Consider the following 18,848-nt stretch of genomic DNA (forward strand, 5'->3'; position numbering starts at 1 on the left):
AAATGTAACTAGGGGATGGGTATGGGATGGGTATGGGGTATGGGATAAGAGTAAATGGGATGAAAGGGAATGGGACTACAAGGAATGGGGTATGGAGTGTAGTATGAGGGGGTAGGGGGTATGGAGTGTATGTAGTGTTATTGATAAGTGTATGTATGTATTGAATGTGTTTGCGTGTAAATGTGTTAAGTGTACAGATAAATCACTCGCTCGCTAACTAACACTACTTCTAATTCTCAATAACAAACACTCCCACTAACGCTCACTAACTACCACTAACTGACGCTCACACTAACAACTATCACTAATAACTCCCACTAACTCACTCACGCTCCCACTAACAGACTCTCTCCCACTCCCGCTAACTCCCACTAACTCACTCACTCTCTCACGCTAACACTACCAACTGACTATCTCACGCTAACACTACCAACTGACTCTCTCACGCTAACACTACCAACTGACTATCTCACGCTAACACACTCTCAAAAATTCGCAAAATCTCTATTCTTAAATCTCCAAAGACCCACCAGCAACACAGTCAAAGAAGCCCTGCTTGTGTGGTGCTTATATACCCTGTGTAAATGTTTAATGATGTCCCAATTTCCATTGTAATTAGTGTTCAGGTGTGCTTTATTAGCAATTAATATTATTGCAATGTGTATTAGGTGTGTTAATTTGCGCATGCTCATTTTGAGTTGGTATTTGTGGAATGTGTAGAATGCGATGATGTCATAGTGGTCGTTTTCTCTAACATTGTCCAATAGTATTCTTTTTAAATGTGAATTTGCGATGGTGTGTTCTTCGTGAAGTGTTGTATATGTATGTTTTTCATAATATATAATGATATTGAATGCGATTTTTTTTTTAGTGTATGTATATATTTTTTATTCCTTGTTGTTATTGTGCGATTTTCCGCATCTTAAAGTATATGCGTATTCCCCGTATAAATAGTATTAAAACTTCCCCCGCTTGTGAATGTGTAATGCTTGTGTGCTTTGTTGATTGATTGATGTTGTGACATTTGCGGCGTGTTATTGTTGTGCATGATGTGGTATGCGTCATATGACCGAGCTGTGCGTATTCTCGCGAGATCGAGTGTTAGGTAAAAAAAGCTATTTTTTGCCTTTCCCATGATCTCTATGGGAGACTGTCTAACGCGGGGCAGGATTACGCGTGTGACATACACGCGTTAGGAGCATCGTTAGATGGTCTTATATTAACTCTAAATACCGGAGTCAAACAATGACGTGCGTTAGACATAAAACACGCGTGGCGTTAACAGCCCATCTACCGCCGAACTCTAAATCTAGCCGTTAAAGTTTTTAGGGTCTAGGGACTACAATAAGCTATTTGTAAGTGGCCTGAAAAATGACCTGAATATGATCAGGAGAATTCGACCAAATATGTATATCAAGACTCAATAGACAGAAATATTAATCCATATAAATATGGATTAGTCGAATGTAAGAAGCATCTGGGAATTCAAAGGAAATATGCCTTATGTTACATACTTGTTATCAGTGTTATGATCAGGAGAATTCGACCAAATATGTATATCAAGACTCAATAGACACCGAAATAGAGAACAAAGTCAAAGTGCAAACCTAATTTAAAGGAAGAATTCATCAATTAGGCAGTATATATAATATTAATCCATATAAATATGGATTAGTCGAATGTAAGAAGCATCTGGGAATTCCAAAGGAAATATGCCTTATGTTACATACTTGTTATCAGTGTTGCCAGTAATTAATAATGTCGAATTCCGAGTTGAATCCCCTTGGTAGCAGGCAACCAAGTTTGTGGATCCAATAGATCTCCTGTCGACACAAAATACAAAATTTGTCACCTCCCCTAGGGGGTCTGACTATCTGCTCGATTGCCTGCCACCTAAAGGATCCAACCTGGCCTTGATGTACCTCCAAGAAGTGTTTAGAAAGGGCAGACACTGCTCTTTCATGGGAGATGTGGGCTAAGTGCTCTTTGATGCGTGTCCCCACCTCTCTGGTGGTTCTACCCACATACTGCCTGTGGCACAGGGTGCACTCTATGAGGTATACCACAAATTTACTTCCACATTTAATGCAGCCCTTGGTCTCAAAAGATTCTGCCCCAGAGGCTGACGTGAAATGAGTAGCTACTCTGATATGGTTACAGGACCCACAGGACCTCTTTCCACACCGGAAAGTGCCCTTGAAGTGTAGCCAAGAGCTCCTGCTTGGTTCTTCTCTCAGTAAACTGGGAGACAGCAAATTTCCTAGAGTCAAATTTCTCCTGTAAACAAAATTACAGCCATCTTTAATAACATTGCGTAGGGATTTATCTCCCCGCAGAATTGGGATGTTCTTCCTGATTATGTTACAGACCTGATGGTATTGATTAGAATAGGCTGTAATGAGCGTGGGAGCATTACGTGTCTTAGTTTTTGTGTTGGCTGGGCTAGTAGTCCTATGGAGTAACCCTGGCCGATCCATCCGGTCAACCTCATGTCGTGCCCTCCTAATGACTTTAACAGGATATTGCCTATCTCGTAGGCGCTTATCCAATTCCTCGCTTTCTCTATCGCAGTCCCCTCCCCGGGAACAATTTCGTTTGACACGCATGAACTGGCCCTTAGCAATACCTCTAAAGACATGTTTAGGGTGGCTGCTGTTGGCGTGCAATAATGTGTTGCCGGAGATAGGCTTGCGATAGAGTAAAGATGTAATTTTATGGGTGTCAGATTCACCCGTCAGGGTTACATCCAAGTAATTCATAGTCTTTTGGTGCCACTGGTAGGTGAATTTCAGACCCACTTCATTACAATTCAATTGGTCCACCAATTCCTTTGCTTGTGTCTCACTTGAGGACCAGATGATCAATAGGTCATCTATGAACCTCAGATATTTTTTGATGGACCCAACATATCTATTTCCTCCCCCATAGACGTGGAACCGCTCCCACCACCCCATAAAGAGGTTGGCATAGGAGGGGGCGAATTTCGCCCCCATGGCGGTTCCACGTCTCTGGAGGTAGAAAATATCAGAAAACTTGAAAAAATGATGTTGAAGCAGAAACCTGATAACCCTCAAAACAAAATCTTTGTGTTGAGAATCAAGGTCGGTGCACATGTCCAGAAAGAATTCTACGGCCTGGAGTCCAAATTCGTGGGGAATACTGGAGTATAAAGCCACCACGTCAATGGTTATCCAGCTGTAGTTTGGCTCCCATGTGATCTGTTCCAATTTAGATAGGGCATGAGCAGTGTCCCGTACGTAGCTTGGTAATCTGTGTACCAATGGTTGCAGGAAATTATCGACCCATTTAGACAGTGGCTCCACTAGAGAGCCTATACCTGCCACAATGGGTCGTCCCTGGACAATTTCGAGACTCTTGTGGACCTTCGGAAAGTGGTGAAAGATGGGCATCACCGGATTATCAACTAACAAGCAGTCAAAAGTGTGTCTGTCAATGATGCCCATCTCCAACCCATCATCCAGGAGGTCCCTCAAGATATGCCCAAAAGAGGTAGTGGGGTCTCTGGGTAGGATGGAATAGGCCTCGTTGTCACCCAATTGTCTCAGGGCTTCCGCTACATAGGCATCCCTATCCATCACAACAACACTACCACCTTTATCAGATTGTCGAATGACAATGTTGATGTTTTTTTGTAGATTGGTAATGGCCTCTCTTTCCCTTCTGGTCAAATTTGAGTTATGATAAGTATTGGTCTTGGAAAGAATAGTGAGGTCCTCCATGACTCTTTTGTGAAACACCTCAAGACTCTTGCCCCTAATATGTAAGGGGTAAAAATTTGATGTAGATTTTAATTTATGTTGACATATCGTGTCTTTGGGTATATGATCTATACTCCCTGATAAATCCTCCAGATTAGTGAGTGCACAAATATCAGCAAAAGACATGTTGTCAACATCAGAACTCAAATTCACAGCTGATAGATCAATAGTAGGAAGTGTTGTGTCTGTCTCAGTTTCTGGAAAGAATTTTCTCAGGGTTAGATCCCTCACTAGTCTGTTAACATCAAGAATTGTCTGAAACAAATCTACTGTAGATCAGGTGATACAATGATAGAAGGCATATATGTGCAGCCACCAATCAGCATCTAGCGTCCTAGTCGCACATGGCTGCTCCTGAGCATATATATCGGCATGCTTTTTAAAACTGATACCAAGAGAATTAAATAAATTAGATAATAGAAGTGAATTGGAAAGTGTTTTAATCTTGTTACGTATATTTATGAAAATCTTAGTAGTGCTATCCAAATAATATATCAGTTTATGGCAGGGTTATAAACACAATCTTATAATAATTTTCCTTAAAAATAGAAACCCTAATCAACCATGCATCTACTAGACCATACAATTAATATAAATACCTGAACTCTTTTATTTAGTTAATATCCATGAACATTTTTGAAATATATTTGCAATAAAAGAAATATGAAATAATATTATATGCGCTTGAAAACTATTTAAATATGCTATGCAAAATTCATACACGTTTATCTTAAAAACCAGCCTTATTTACAAATCTTTTATTTATTTAACACAATGGGACTAAAAACCTTTAACATCCAAGCAATACAATTCTAAACAGTGTTTATAAAACAATAGGATAATATATATATTCTGCTATTTAACTGCAATTTATCCTAATACAATATTGACTTAAAACACCGAAACTTTCATAGATAAATCACTTAGTCTACCAGATACAAATTTAAACAATACCTAGGCTTATAAAATATTAACTTGAAATACAAATTGTTTCTTTAAATCTTTTAAATACAAATTGACTATGCATATAACTTATCTTACAAAACCCAGAAAACTGTATCTTTAAACTGCAGTGATTTTAAAATATCACATGTAATTAGCAGCCCTTTTCTTATACTCTATATATACGTTACCAAAATGATATCCAGCTTCAAGATTTTTCACGCCTCATATAAAATAAGTGTAATTGCAATGGAACAGGAGAAGTATGGCCCACTTTGTTTTTATAGTTTGACTGTGTTCCACGCAAACAGCTTCAGTCAGTTACAAAACTCAGCAGCCAGTGTCCTCCACCTTTTCCTGCATAGCACTATATAGTGTAATCATTGGTGTGAAATATGGGTGGCCCTTCGAAACCTTGTCCCTCTATTGGATAATCTGAATATCCCATTTCCAACAGCCAAAAAGCTTTCTGGCTGTAGTTCTCTCATGGCAACACCGGGTGGCAGCATTACAATTAGACAGCACAAACAAATTTTGTTGGAAATGCCAAAAAGCATGACAAAGAAATACAGTTATACATTTAAACATCTTTCTTTAAAATGTATAATAACTACCATAATTTTCTTCATATTAATAAGTTTGTAATACCAATCGCAGCTGGGTAATATCATATTACCTCTCTGGTCATTTTGATATGAGACATGTGTCTAACATTATTTATATTGTATTATATTAGTTTATACTGCCAATTATTCTGAAATTAATGGCATTTATATATTCTAATATGTTTTCTTTCACTTAATATAATATGTTCTATGTCTCCGACAATTTCTGCATATATGAATTGATGCCTGCAATAGAAATGGAAACAATTATTAGAATTGATCTAAGCATTCATTTGTCTATGGTCCATATGAAATAAAATTAAGTATTATTAATCATTTATTTTTAGGTCCACAAACATCTATTTATATTCTTAAAAACACAGAGGTTAAGATATTCATGCTTTCAAAATATGTATGTCTTGTATTTATTTTCCTAGTATATTTTATTTGAAATCTAACTACAGTTGCTTTGAAATCATAATGTAAGCCATGTGTCTTCTCTATGTTATTCTAACCCCAGACACAATGTCTGTGTCACATGTATTCTGGTGTTATCAGCCACACAGCCTGAGTCACTCAAACAAATCTGTGCTAATTATCAGTCCCTTGAAGAATGTTTGCATCTCTCACATCTTTTCAGACGGATCGGCATTTCCCTTGGAGGAAACCCATATATGGGCCTGTATCCTGTTCTCTTTCAAAATTACTTCCCCCAACATTCCTCTAAGTGACTGTATTAAATTGGGGTAAACCAAATGTGTTAGAGTCATAAAACTCTGCATATAGTCAAATGAGCATGGTCACTGAGTTAGTTCCTTTTGGAAAATGTCTGTGTATTTTACACAGCAGGGGTCGTGCTTCAAAAGGCTATGCTGATTTCCAATCCTGATAAACGTGCATTTACCTAGCCAAAATCAGCTTGTAGGGGGTTTTGAGTTAAATCCTGACAGAATTTCTATTCTACAGCACATCTGATAAAATAGACGGCTTCATATATACACACATCCTTTTTATATTATTTTCATTTACGTATATATATATATATATATATATATATATATATATTATGTCATTGACCTTTACCCTGACATAATTCCCCCTTTCAAATTCAAATATATGTAGGACACGTGTTTGAATTGGATCAAAGTCAGTGGTACTCGGTGAGGATGTTGGCCATATACAACATAGATAGTCTCTTATGTAGAAAGTTTGTTATTTTGAGCCTTCATGTTTATCAGTTAGGCATCTTTAAACTACATATGTCTTTAGTTCATTTGGGGATATGACACTTCATTCTCCCTCTATGACTTGTAGTTGGGATCTGGGATGACATGCCCGCAATTGATTGATATGGACCCATTTATCTATGAAACTTTCATTTTTGGGGATCCTTATTTTATAGGCCACTGGAGATATTTTGTCAGTAATGACGAAAGGACCTTTCCATGAGGGAAGAAATTTCTTCTCCCTAACCTGATCTCTTCCAAAGTTATAAAGATAAACTTTATCATTTATTTCATATTCCTTTTTGGACGTTTTGAGATCATAATAGGTTTTAGTGGCAGTTGCGGCTCTTTCTAAATTCCTTTGAGCAAATGCAAAGGCATATTGCAGGTGCTTTCTTAGGTTCTCCACATATTGATGTGTATTGGCAGCGTTTATCAAGTTTTGGTCTGATGTACGGTACAGCAGATGCTGGGGTAGAACCATTCTTCTACCATTCATCAGTTCAAAAGGTGACATCTTGGTAGCATTACTTGGAGTTGCTCTTAATGCCATTAAAACTAGAGGTAGTTTTACATCCCAGTCTTTACCTGTTTCACTCACAAACTTTTTGAGGATTTTAATAATGGACTGGTTGTAACGCTCTACACCACCACTTGAGGCAGCTCTATAAGCAATATGGAGCTTTCTTTTAACCCCTAGTATTTTCCACATTTTGGTCATCACTTTGCTAGTGAAGTGGGTCCCCCGATCTGATTCGATTCTTTGAGGCAAACCAAATCTGGAAAATACATGGTTGATGAGCAATGCTGCACATGTTTCAGCACTATTGTTAGGTGCACTAATGCACTCTACCCATTTAGTGAACAGGCATGTCACGGTTAACATGTATTTGTTACCTCTTGATGATCTTGTTACTGGGCCAATAAAATCAATTTGTATATCTGACCATGGCATTACCATCCCCCTTTTCTGCAAGGGCGCTCTATGCGTTGGTGCAGTGGGTTGGAACTGTGGGCAGATTAAACACCCTTGACAGTAGGTTTGAACATCTTTCAACATGTGTGGCCAAAAAGCGTAATCACGCAATATTTCATACGTGAGTTTGGCACCACGATGACCAGATGTGGGAGCATCATGGGCATGTTGAAGCATTAGACCCCTGAACTTGATGGGCACTACCCACTGCTGGATGCCAGTTTTGGAGGTTCTAATTAACAAACCATCCTGTAACTTGAATTGTGATCTAGATTTTATTAAGATTCTAAGATCTTCCTTGCCAATACAATCATCTTTTGAGATGGGGTTGCTTTCAGGATCTTCTATGTGTTTATAGAAGATGCCTACAATGGGGTCTTCTTTTTGACTAGTGATCAGGTCCTCACTAGGAGAATCCTGACTCCATTGTACCAAGTTAGGCTCACTCTGTTGTTTTGCCTGGTTTCTGGTAATGGCTTCTACCTGAATTGCACCCATTAAATGGTCAATATTAAGGAGTTCTCTAGTTATGGCTCCTTGTTTGGCTAATGAATCCGCAAGGTCATTGCCTTCCTTATCAGGACCTAGAACTCTGGAATGACCCTTGGTCTTTTTCCAGTGTATGGTTAAATCATTGGATACCACCAGATTGTCAATCTCGCAGAACAACTTGCCATGCTTGACTGGTTTGTTATTGCTTTTCTGCATGCCATTTCTCTTCCAAGTTGGCAGGTATTCAACAAAACTGTCACGCACATAATTTGAGTCAGTTATGATCACAAATTCATGAATACCATGTTCAATAGCCATTTCAATGGTTTTGAAAACAGCAGTTAGTTCTGCAACCTGACTGGATCTTGGTCCAATGTTGAAACCTATAGATATATTTGGGAATCCATTTGCCCCAGTTATACCAATGCCAGCGACTAATCTGCGCTCATTATCAATAGTGGCATGGTAAGAACAACCATCAACATACACCCAAGGTAGTGTTTGACAATGGTCCTCATTGTACATTTTATATGGGGAAAGCAATTGTTCCTCCAGAAAATCATCTTCTGATAATTCTTCCCCAGGATCTCTAGCAGTACAGTCGTGGAGCTCAGCAAGTCCCTGTGCAACTGGATTCTTTTTATTCTGCTTGTAGCGAATTTCTAATGGTCAGCCTTGCAAGGAAAGAGTCCACGCTGTTATGCGGCTATTAGACAAATTCCCATCTCTTATTCTCTCACTTTGCAAATATAGCAAAGGCTGGTGGGCCGTTTCTACAATAATTTTCTCGCCCTGTATATAGCTGCGGAAATTTTGTAGAGCCCATACAGTAGATAAGAGGGCTTTTTCGCAATCGTTAAACTTTATTTCTACTGGGGATAGATTTTTGCTCGCATAAGCAATGGCTTTGTTCAAATTATCATGCTTTTGGTATAAAACAGCACTCATGTTCATATCTGTGTAACCTGTCTCTAAGAAGAAAGGTTTCCCACCTTCAGGGTACGCCAAGCAAGGTGCTTGAGTGAGTTTTCTCTTCAGCTCTCTGATGGCTGTCTCTTGAGACTCACTCCAGTGCCATTTCACATCTTTCTTTAGAAGAAGTAGTAGTGGTTTAGCTAATTCCGCATAATTATCAATGAATTTGCGAGAATAATTCGTCATACCCAGGAATGATCTCAATTCCTTTAAGTTAGTTGGGTTTTTAGAATTCACTATAGCTTCCACCTTTTTCTTTTGGGGATTTAATCCTTCAGAGGTAACTTCATGTCCCAAGAAGTTTACACGAGTGCGGCACCATTGAGCTTTTTGTAGGGATAATTTGACACCTGCCCTTTTAAGTTGGCTGAGGACGTGTTTAAGCTCTGCGATGTGTTTTTCAAAGTCTGTGCTTTTGATTAAAACATCATCAACATAAGACAAGGTCCCCCTTTCCAGTGCATCAGGCATAGCCTTATGCATGAATACAGCAAATTCATGTCCAGAATTTATGTATCCAAAAGGAAGTCTTTGAAATGCATATTGAACCTTTTGGAAAGAGAATGCTAGCTTATATTGGTCCTCTTCATGTACCTTTATGGTCCAATATCCCTGTGCACAATCAATGGCAGTGAATATTTTGGATCCCTGCATTTGTGCTAGGCACTGGTCAGTGTATGGTACAGGCCAGCCAGACATGTGTACTCGTTTGTTTAGCTGTCTTAAGTCAGCACACAAACGCCATTGTCCATTGGGCTTAAGGACACCTAGAATAGGATTATTATAAGAGCAGTGCACCTGTCGTATGATACCCCTTTCTTCCAAGTTCCTTATGATTTCTGCAAGAGAATCATATGAGGCTAAGGGAAGTCTGTATTGTTTGACAAATACAGGTGGTGCATCGGGATCTGTTTGTATCCTTGCAATGTGCAAGTCTGTAGTACCACAGTCATAAGAATCCTTAGCGAAAATATCCTTGTACTCCATCAGGAGTTCTCGCAGCTGTTGGCGTTTATCATCGCTGGAACAGCCATTAGCTAAGGATATTTGCTCTTCGACTATTTGTTGAAATCCTGGAAAGATTTCAGGCTGTCTTATTTCATAGGCTTCTTCCAACCTAGAGGTGAGATCCCCTTGGTTATAGTTTACATTGCTCCCATGACTCTGGGTATTGGGGTAATCTTGCTGTTTGATTGGCTGATCAAACCCTAGAGAGGCTTCTTCAATTTTACAGATGCCTTACTCTGAGCTGAAGGGATAAATAGACTGAACATTAAATAGACCCTCTCGCATAGATGCAAAGGATTGTTCTATTAATTGTTCTTTAGTTAGGTATCCTTCAGGTATTAGCCCAATTACATTATTCTGGAATCCAAAAGTGTAATAACTTGATTCCAGTGCATATCCTATGGTAGTTCCCTTGGATAATGTTATATCCTGTGGGGTCATGTTATGCACAATAATATGTATTGGAACAGTTCCAATATTCACCATAGGAGTGTAGGTTACTGTGACACCCAGATTTTGTATTCTATGGGAGAGGCAAATCAGTGTTTCAGAAGTTTTTAATTTCTGACCTCTCTTTACCTGTAAGGGTAAAAGAAATTTATCAGCCCCAGCAGGAATTATAACATCGCTAGATACCTGCATATTCACAGCATATGGCAATTGCTGGTTTGTGAGGTATTGAGCGTGGCCTCCCCCCTTAGGGATTTTATGATCCCCCTTGTGGAGTGATATGGTTAATACATCGCCATCTAGGGAAATATTCGCTATCTTTCCAGGCGAAATTTTAAAAGTATTACCATCAGAGCCATTAAAAGGAGTCTGATCATCTATTTGTAGAATAGTGATTTCAGGTACAGAGTTATTCCTGAAATGAATCTCCACAGCATCTGGTTTCTCTTCCACCACGTGACAGCTATGTCGGGTGCGCGATATACCGATTTTTCATAATTGATAGGCCGTTTAACTTGTGACCAAATTACATTATTTATGCAATCAATTATGGTGCTTAATCGCTTCAGGAGATCACTACCAATAATTAAACGATCAGTTGGCAGATCCACTATAATGACAGGGTGTCTTATGACCCTGTTCCCCAATTTAAATTTTAACCAGGCAGTACCGTAGACTTTTAGGGAGTCACCCCCAACACCTATTAGAGAACCGTCAAATTCTTTTATTTTAGGTTTGTGGGGTGTTAGCTCATTTAGCTGTGTGTAGTACCTGCGGGATAAGATAGTTGCCTGTGACCCAGTGTCAATTAATCCCCCGATAGGGTTGGAGACAGAATCTTGCAGCTCAACTAATACATAATATCTTCCTGCAGTTTCTACCATTTCACACATAAAGTTGGCGTTATCATACATTTGTGGGCTTCGCCACGTGTTACCTGAGTTTGCCATGCTTTCTGATGCAGAAGAATCTTCATACCTACCTGTTTCCTCTATGACAGGGTCGGCTGGATTCTTTTGTACTGCATCTGTGGAGATAAGGTTAGGAGAGAGCTGCAAGGGAAGAGTTTTGTTAATTTTTCCCGGATGAGGTTGCCTGTCATCACAGCTAAATTGTCCGTTTTCGGTCTGTGAGGAGAGAATATGATTAGTATCATTGATATTTATTATTACATTTTGTATATCTCTCCCCTCCCCTTCAGGTGATACTGCAGTATTTATGACTGTGCCTGTGGTCCACTGCTGACCACTGGCTGTACCCCTAAAAAAGTATTGTTCGGTTGCTGAGCCGTAGATTTTTGACTCATATTAGCGATTTGTTCGCTCAACCGATTTAACAGGGTAAACAGCATATCTACCTGATTGTATAAGTTACCTCTACCCCTGAGCCTATCTCCTGGTGCCCCATAGTAATGATTCCTGGACCATTGGGTTCCCTCAGAATCAGGGCCGCTATTTCTAATCTGGCGTGGTTGCCCCTGGGGTTCAGCTTGTTCAGCATTAGTACTTTGGGGAGCATTATATACCTGGGGTGTCTGGTTACCCTGAGAATATCTTCGCCGTCTATTGTATCTACCCTTGCGCGGATACCAATTATTTGGTGAGTATTCTCTTTGTGAGTAACTATTCTCCTGATTATGTCCCCCACTTTGGTTATAGTCTCCCTGCGCCTCAACCTGTGTAGGGGGAGGGGCAGAATTAAACCTCTGTGGAGATGGCCGGTTTTGACTGGCCACCTCTGCATAAGTTCTCTTTTTAGACTCCAAATTGAGGGGGCTAGGTGACACCCTAGTTTCTGCCACAATTTTGGGTTTTGACTCCTTTTTAACCCCCTGCTCACTGGACTGCTGAATAGAGTATAACTTCGTACTCTCTTTGATCAGCCATTCCAATGAGCAGTCCTCATCAAAATCTCTAGCTAAGTTGATTTTGATGGGTGTAGGCAGTGCTTCAAAAAATAAATTTACAAATTCTGAGCCATCAAATTTGGGATTATCTTCAGCCATACTGTATGCATTTTTCAATACAGAAAGGAATTCGATTGGACTCTGATTCGCACAACACTTTAAGCCATATACCGCTATTTTCGCGGCAGTTTTAGTGCGATATTGCCCGAATTCTTTTCTGCCTTGCCGTTTTACCATATTCCAGGAATGAATATTCATATCCTTTAGTGAAGCAAAGAATTTGTGATGCTTACTGTCAAATACCCAGGGCAGAAATTCAATTTTCAATTTCTCACTTGTAACATTCATTATAGCTAACGCATTTTCAAAAGCCTCTAAATGATCAATTACAGATGTTGTTCCCTTATTGGAGAATATAGGTACTGCGCGTTGTACGAAGGTGATTATTTTATGGGAATCATAGACTTTATCAGACTTACTTTGGGCTTCTGTGTTAGAGTTTCCCTCCCCCGCACTAGCTGCGTTACAGCAGTCCTCTGGATTTACATCATGAGGTGACTGCCTATTTGGGAAATCTATTTCTGACCCGTTAGGGGTCATTTGTCTATACTGTTCCATATGTTTTTGTACCTCGTCCCTGACGCGTTCGCTAAAGGAGTTAGCATTATCTGCATTATTCTCACTGTTAATATAAGGGTTTTCATTATGGCGATATGACCTTTTTAAATAGCTTAATTCTCTCTGGCTTTGCGCAAGCTGTTTATTTAAATCTTGTATCTGCGCGATTAAGTCTGTATTATGCTTATCTAAGGCGGTTAGGTTTTGGGCAAATTCATCCATTTTATTTTTGGCTATTTTTAAACCCTCTTCGCGTCTGCGCGAGGAACTAATACTATTTTCTAGCTCCTGTATTTGCAATTTAGTCAATAATGCATATTAAGAGGGGATAAAGATTTTAGTATTAGTTCTTCTCGCTTTTTGGGAGCTTTGCATTGATTAATCATTAATAATTCCTGGAAGAATTCATTCTCTTCGTTCCACATATTATTATTAACGGTAATATTTTTAGCCCTAGTTTTAAGCATATCCATAAAATCATTTAATTCACCTGCAATATTAAACTTCCCTTTAAGGTAACTTAAGATATCTTTCTTAAGGACCTGACCTTTAGTAATAGGTATTGTAATGGAACCAATTTCATTGCTATGTATAGAATTAAATGAGTCACTTCTGGCTACAGACATTATTATATTGGTTTAGTACTTAGTTAAACTAAAACGCTAATACAATTTTTGCCAATAAAAAGAGAGAAGAAAAAAAATTTTATATTTAAAAAAAAAAAATATTATTAATTTTGAAATATGAAAAATTAATATTCCGAAATATGAAAAATTAATAATTTTGATTAATTTTGAAAATATGAAAAATTAATATTTTTGATTAATTTTTAAATATGAAAAATTAATATTTTTATTAATTTTTCAAAATTAATCTTTAATAATATTTCAAGATATTAATATCAATCTCGAAATATGAAAATCAATATTTCAACCTTTCAAAAATTATATCTTCAAAATATTATTATCGAAATATGAAACTTTTTCTCTCTTTTATAATATTTCTATTTACTACAAACATATTATATCAAATATGATGAATATTATTAAATCTCAGAACAGTGCCTCCAATTATTATGTCAGTATATTTATGAAAATCTTAGTAGTGCTATCCAAATAATATATCAGTTTATGGCAGGGTTATAAACCCAATCTTATAATAATTTTCCTTAAAAATAGAAACCCTAATCAACCATGCATCTACTAGACCATACAATTAATATAAATACCTGAACTCTTTTATTTAGTTAATATCCATGAACATTTTTGAAATATATTTGCAATAAAAGAAATATGAAATAATATTATATGCGCTTGAAAACTATTTAAATATGCTATGCAAAATTCATACACGTTTATCTTAAAAAACAGCCTTATTTACAAATCTTTTATTTATTTAACACAATGGGACTAAAAACCTTTAACATCCAAGCAATACAATTCTAAACAGTGTTTATAAAACAATAGGATAATATATATATTCTGCTATTTAACTGCAATTTATCCTAATACAATATTGACTTAAAACACCGGAACGTTCATAGATAAATCACTTAGTCTACCAGATACAAATTTAAACAATACCTAGGCTTATAAAATATTAACTTGAAATACAAATTGTTTCTTTAAATCTTTTAAATACAAATTGACTATGCATATAACTTATCTTACAAAACCCAGAAAATTGTATCTTTAAACTGCAGTGATTTTAAAATATCACATGTAATTAGCAGCCCTTTTCTTATACTCTATATATACGTTACCAAAATGATATCCAGCTTCAAGATTTTTCACACCTCATATAAAATAAGTGTAATTGCAATGGAACAGGAGAAGTATGGCCCACTTTGTTTTTATAGTTTGACTGTGTTCCACGCAAACAGCTTCAGTCAGTTACAAAACTCAGCAGCCAGTGTCCTCCACCTTTTCCTGCATAGTACTATATAGTGTAATCATTGGTGTGAAATATGGGTGGCCCTTCGAAACCTTGTCCCTCTATTGGATAATCTGAATATCCCATTTCCAACAGCCAAAAAGCTTTCTGGCTGTAGTTCTCTCATGGCAACACCGGGTGGCAGCATTACAATTTGACAGCACAAACAAATGCAGCATGACAAAGAAATACAGTTATACATTTAAACATCTTTCTTTAAAATGTATAATAACTACCATAATTTTCTTCATATTAATAAGTTTGTAATACCAATCGCAGCTGGGTAATATCATATTACCTCTCTGGTCATTTTGATATGAGACATGTGTCTAACATTATTTATATTGTATTATATTAGTTTATACTGCCAATTATTCTGAAATTAATGGCATTTATATATTCTAATATGTTTTCTTTCACTTAATATAATATGTTCTATGTCTCCGACAATTTCTGCATATATGAATTGATGCCTGCAATAGAAATGGAAACAATTATTAGAATTGATCTAAGCATTCATTTGTCTATGGTCCATCTGAAATAAAATTAAGTATTATTAATCATTTATTTTTAGGTCCACAAACATCTATTTATATTCTTAAAAACACAGAGGTTAAGATATTCATGCTTTCAAAATATGTATGTCTTGTATTTATTTTCCTAGTATATTTTATTTGAAATCTAACTACAGTTGCTTTGAAATCATAATGTAAGCCATGTGTCTTCTCTATGTTATTCTAACCCCAGACACAATGTCTGTGTCACATGTATTCTGGTGTTATCAGCCACACAGCCTGAGTCACTCAAACAAATCTGTGCTAATTATCAGTCCCTTGAAGAATGTTTGCATCTCTCACATCTTTTCAGACGGATCGGCATTTCCCTTGGAGGAAACCCATATATGGGCCTGTATCCTGTTCTCTTTCAAAATTACTTCCCCCAACATTCCTCTAAGTGACTGTATTAAATTGGGGTAGACCAAATGTCTTAGAGTCATAAAACTCTGCAAATAGTCAAATGAGCATGGTCACTGAGTTAGTTCCTTTTGGAAAATGTCTGTGTATTTTACACAGCAGGGGTCGTGCTTCAAAAGGCTATGCTGATTTCCAATCCTGATAAACGTGCATTTACCTAGCCAAAATCAGCTTGTAGGGGGTTTTGAGTTAAATCCTGACATCAGAATTTCTATTCTACAGCACATCTGATAAAATAGACGGCTTCATATATACACACATCCTTTTTATATTATTTTCATTTACGTATATATATTAGTGTATATATATATATATATATATATATATATATATTATGTCATTGACCTTTACCCTGACAGTATGCTCTATCTGAATGATGAAATAAATTGTTTGGATTTCATGTCCCTTTAACCCCTTAACAATCAAGTATGTGCCAGGCACATCCTACAAAAACTGGTCGTTAACGACCAAGGACATGCCTGGCACGTCTTCAGGGGTTTCAAGCGCTGGAAGTGATCGTGATTGATTCAAGCTGCTTTCAGGGTTTTGCAGTGATGCTTTGATATTGAGGCACCCTACAATACCCTTTTTTGAGCAGCCAATGCAGAGAGAGTCACTCTGTGGGGGATCCAACACTGCAGAATATATATCAAGAATAAATTATATTAAAAAAAAGCCTTTTATTTTAGTACTGGGGAGGTAAGAGAGATGTTTAAGAGGGGTCGGGGAGGGATCAGGGGGTGGGATGCGTCAGATGGGAGGCTGATCTCTACACTAGAGCTAAAATTAACCCTACAAGCTACCTAATTAACCCCTTCACGGCTGGGCATAATACAAGTGTGGTGCGCAGCGGCATTTAGCGGCCTTCAAATTACCAAAAAGAAATGCCAAAGCCATATAAGTCTGCTATTTCTGAACAAAGGGGATCACAGAGAAGCATTTACAACCATTTGTGCGATAATTGCACAAGCTGTTTGTAAATAATTTCAGTAAGAAACCTAATGTTAGTAAAAAAGTGAATGATTTTTTTTTTTTATTTGATCGCATTTGGAGGTGAAATGGTGGCATGAAATATACCAAAATGGGCCTAGATCAATACTTTGGGTTGTCTACTAAATATATATATATACATATACATATACATGTGACGGGTTATTCAGGGATTCCTGACAGATATCAGTGTTACAATGTAACTATCGCTTATTTTGAAAAAAAAAAAAATGGTTTGGAAATAGCAAAGTGCTACTTGTAATTATTGCCCTATAACTTGCAAAAAAAAGCAAAGAACATGTAAACATTGGGTATTTCTAAACTCAGAACAAAATTTAGAAACTATTTAGCATGGGTGCTTTTTGGTGGTTGTAGATGTGTAACAAATTTTGGAGGTCAAAGTTAAAAAACTTTGGCCTAGATTTAGAGTTCGGCGGTAGCCGTCAAAACCAGCGTTAGAGGCTCCTAACGCTGGTTTTGGCCGCCCGCTGGTATTTGGAGTCAGTGATTAAAGGGTCTAACGCTCACTTTACAGCCGCGACTTTTCCATACCGCAGATCCCCCTACGCCATTTGCGTAGCCTATCTTTTCAATGGGATCTTTCTAACGCTGGTATTTAGAGTCGTTTCTGCAGTGAGCGTTAGAGCTCTAACGACAAGATTCCAGCCGCCTGAAAAAAGCAGGAGTTAAGAGCTTTCTGGCTAACGCCGGTTCATAAAGCTCTTAACTACTGTACCCTAAACTACACTAACACCCATAAACTACCTATGTACCCCTAAACCGAGGTCCCCCCACATCGCCGCCACTCGATTAAAATTTTTAACCCCTAATCTGCCGACCGCCACCTACGTTATACTTATGTACCCCTAATCTGCTGCCCCTAACCCCGCCGACCCCTATATTATATTTATTAACCCCTAACTTGCCCCACACGTCGCCGCAAGCTACTTAAAATAATTAACCCCTAATCTTCCGACCGCAAATCGCCGCCACCTACGTTATCCCTATGTACCCCTAATCTTCTGCCCCTAACATCGCCGACCCCTATGTTATATTTATTAACCCCTAATCTGCCCCCCACAACGTCGCCGACACCTACCTACACTTATTAACCCCTAATCTGCCGAGCGGACCTGAGCGCTACTATAATAAAGTTATTAACCCCTAATCCGCCTCACTAACCCTATCATAAATAGTATTAACCCCTAATCTGCCCTCCCTAACATCGCCGACACCTACCTTCAATTATTAACCCCTAATCTGCCGACCGGAGCTCACCGCTATTCTAATAAATGTATTAACCCCTAAAGCTAAGTCTAACCCTAACACTAACACCCCCCTAAGTTAAATATAATTTTTATCTAACGAAATAAATTAACTCTTATTAAATAAATGATTCCTATTTAAAGCTAAATACTTACCTGTAAAATAAATCCTAATATAGCTACAATATAAATTACATTTATATTATAGCTATTTTAGGATTAATATTTATTTTACAGGTAACTTTGTATTTATTTTAACCAGGTACAATAGCTATTAAATAGTTAAGAACTATTTAATAGTTACCTAGTTAAAATAATTACAAATTTACCTGTAAAATAAATCCTAACCTAAGATATAATTAAACCTAACACTACCCTATCAATAAAATAATTAAATAAACTACCTACAATTACCTACAATTAACCTAACACTACACTATCAATAAATTAATTAAACACAATTGCTACAAATAAATACAATTAAATAAACTATCTAAAGTACAAAAAATAAAAAAGAACTAAGTTACAGAAAATAAAAAAATATTTACAAACATAAGAAAAATATTACAACAATTTTAAACTAATTACACCTACTCTAAGCCCCCTAATAAAATAACAAAGACCCCCAAAATAAAAAATTCCCTACCCTATTCTAAATTTAAAAAGTTACAAGCTCTTTTACCTTACCAGCCCTGAACAGGGCCCTTTGC

Source organism: Bombina bombina, chromosome 5 (assembly GCF_027579735.1).
Source record: "Bombina bombina isolate aBomBom1 chromosome 5, aBomBom1.pri, whole genome shotgun sequence".
Lineage (NCBI taxonomy): Eukaryota > Metazoa > Chordata > Amphibia > Anura > Bombinatoridae > Bombina > Bombina bombina.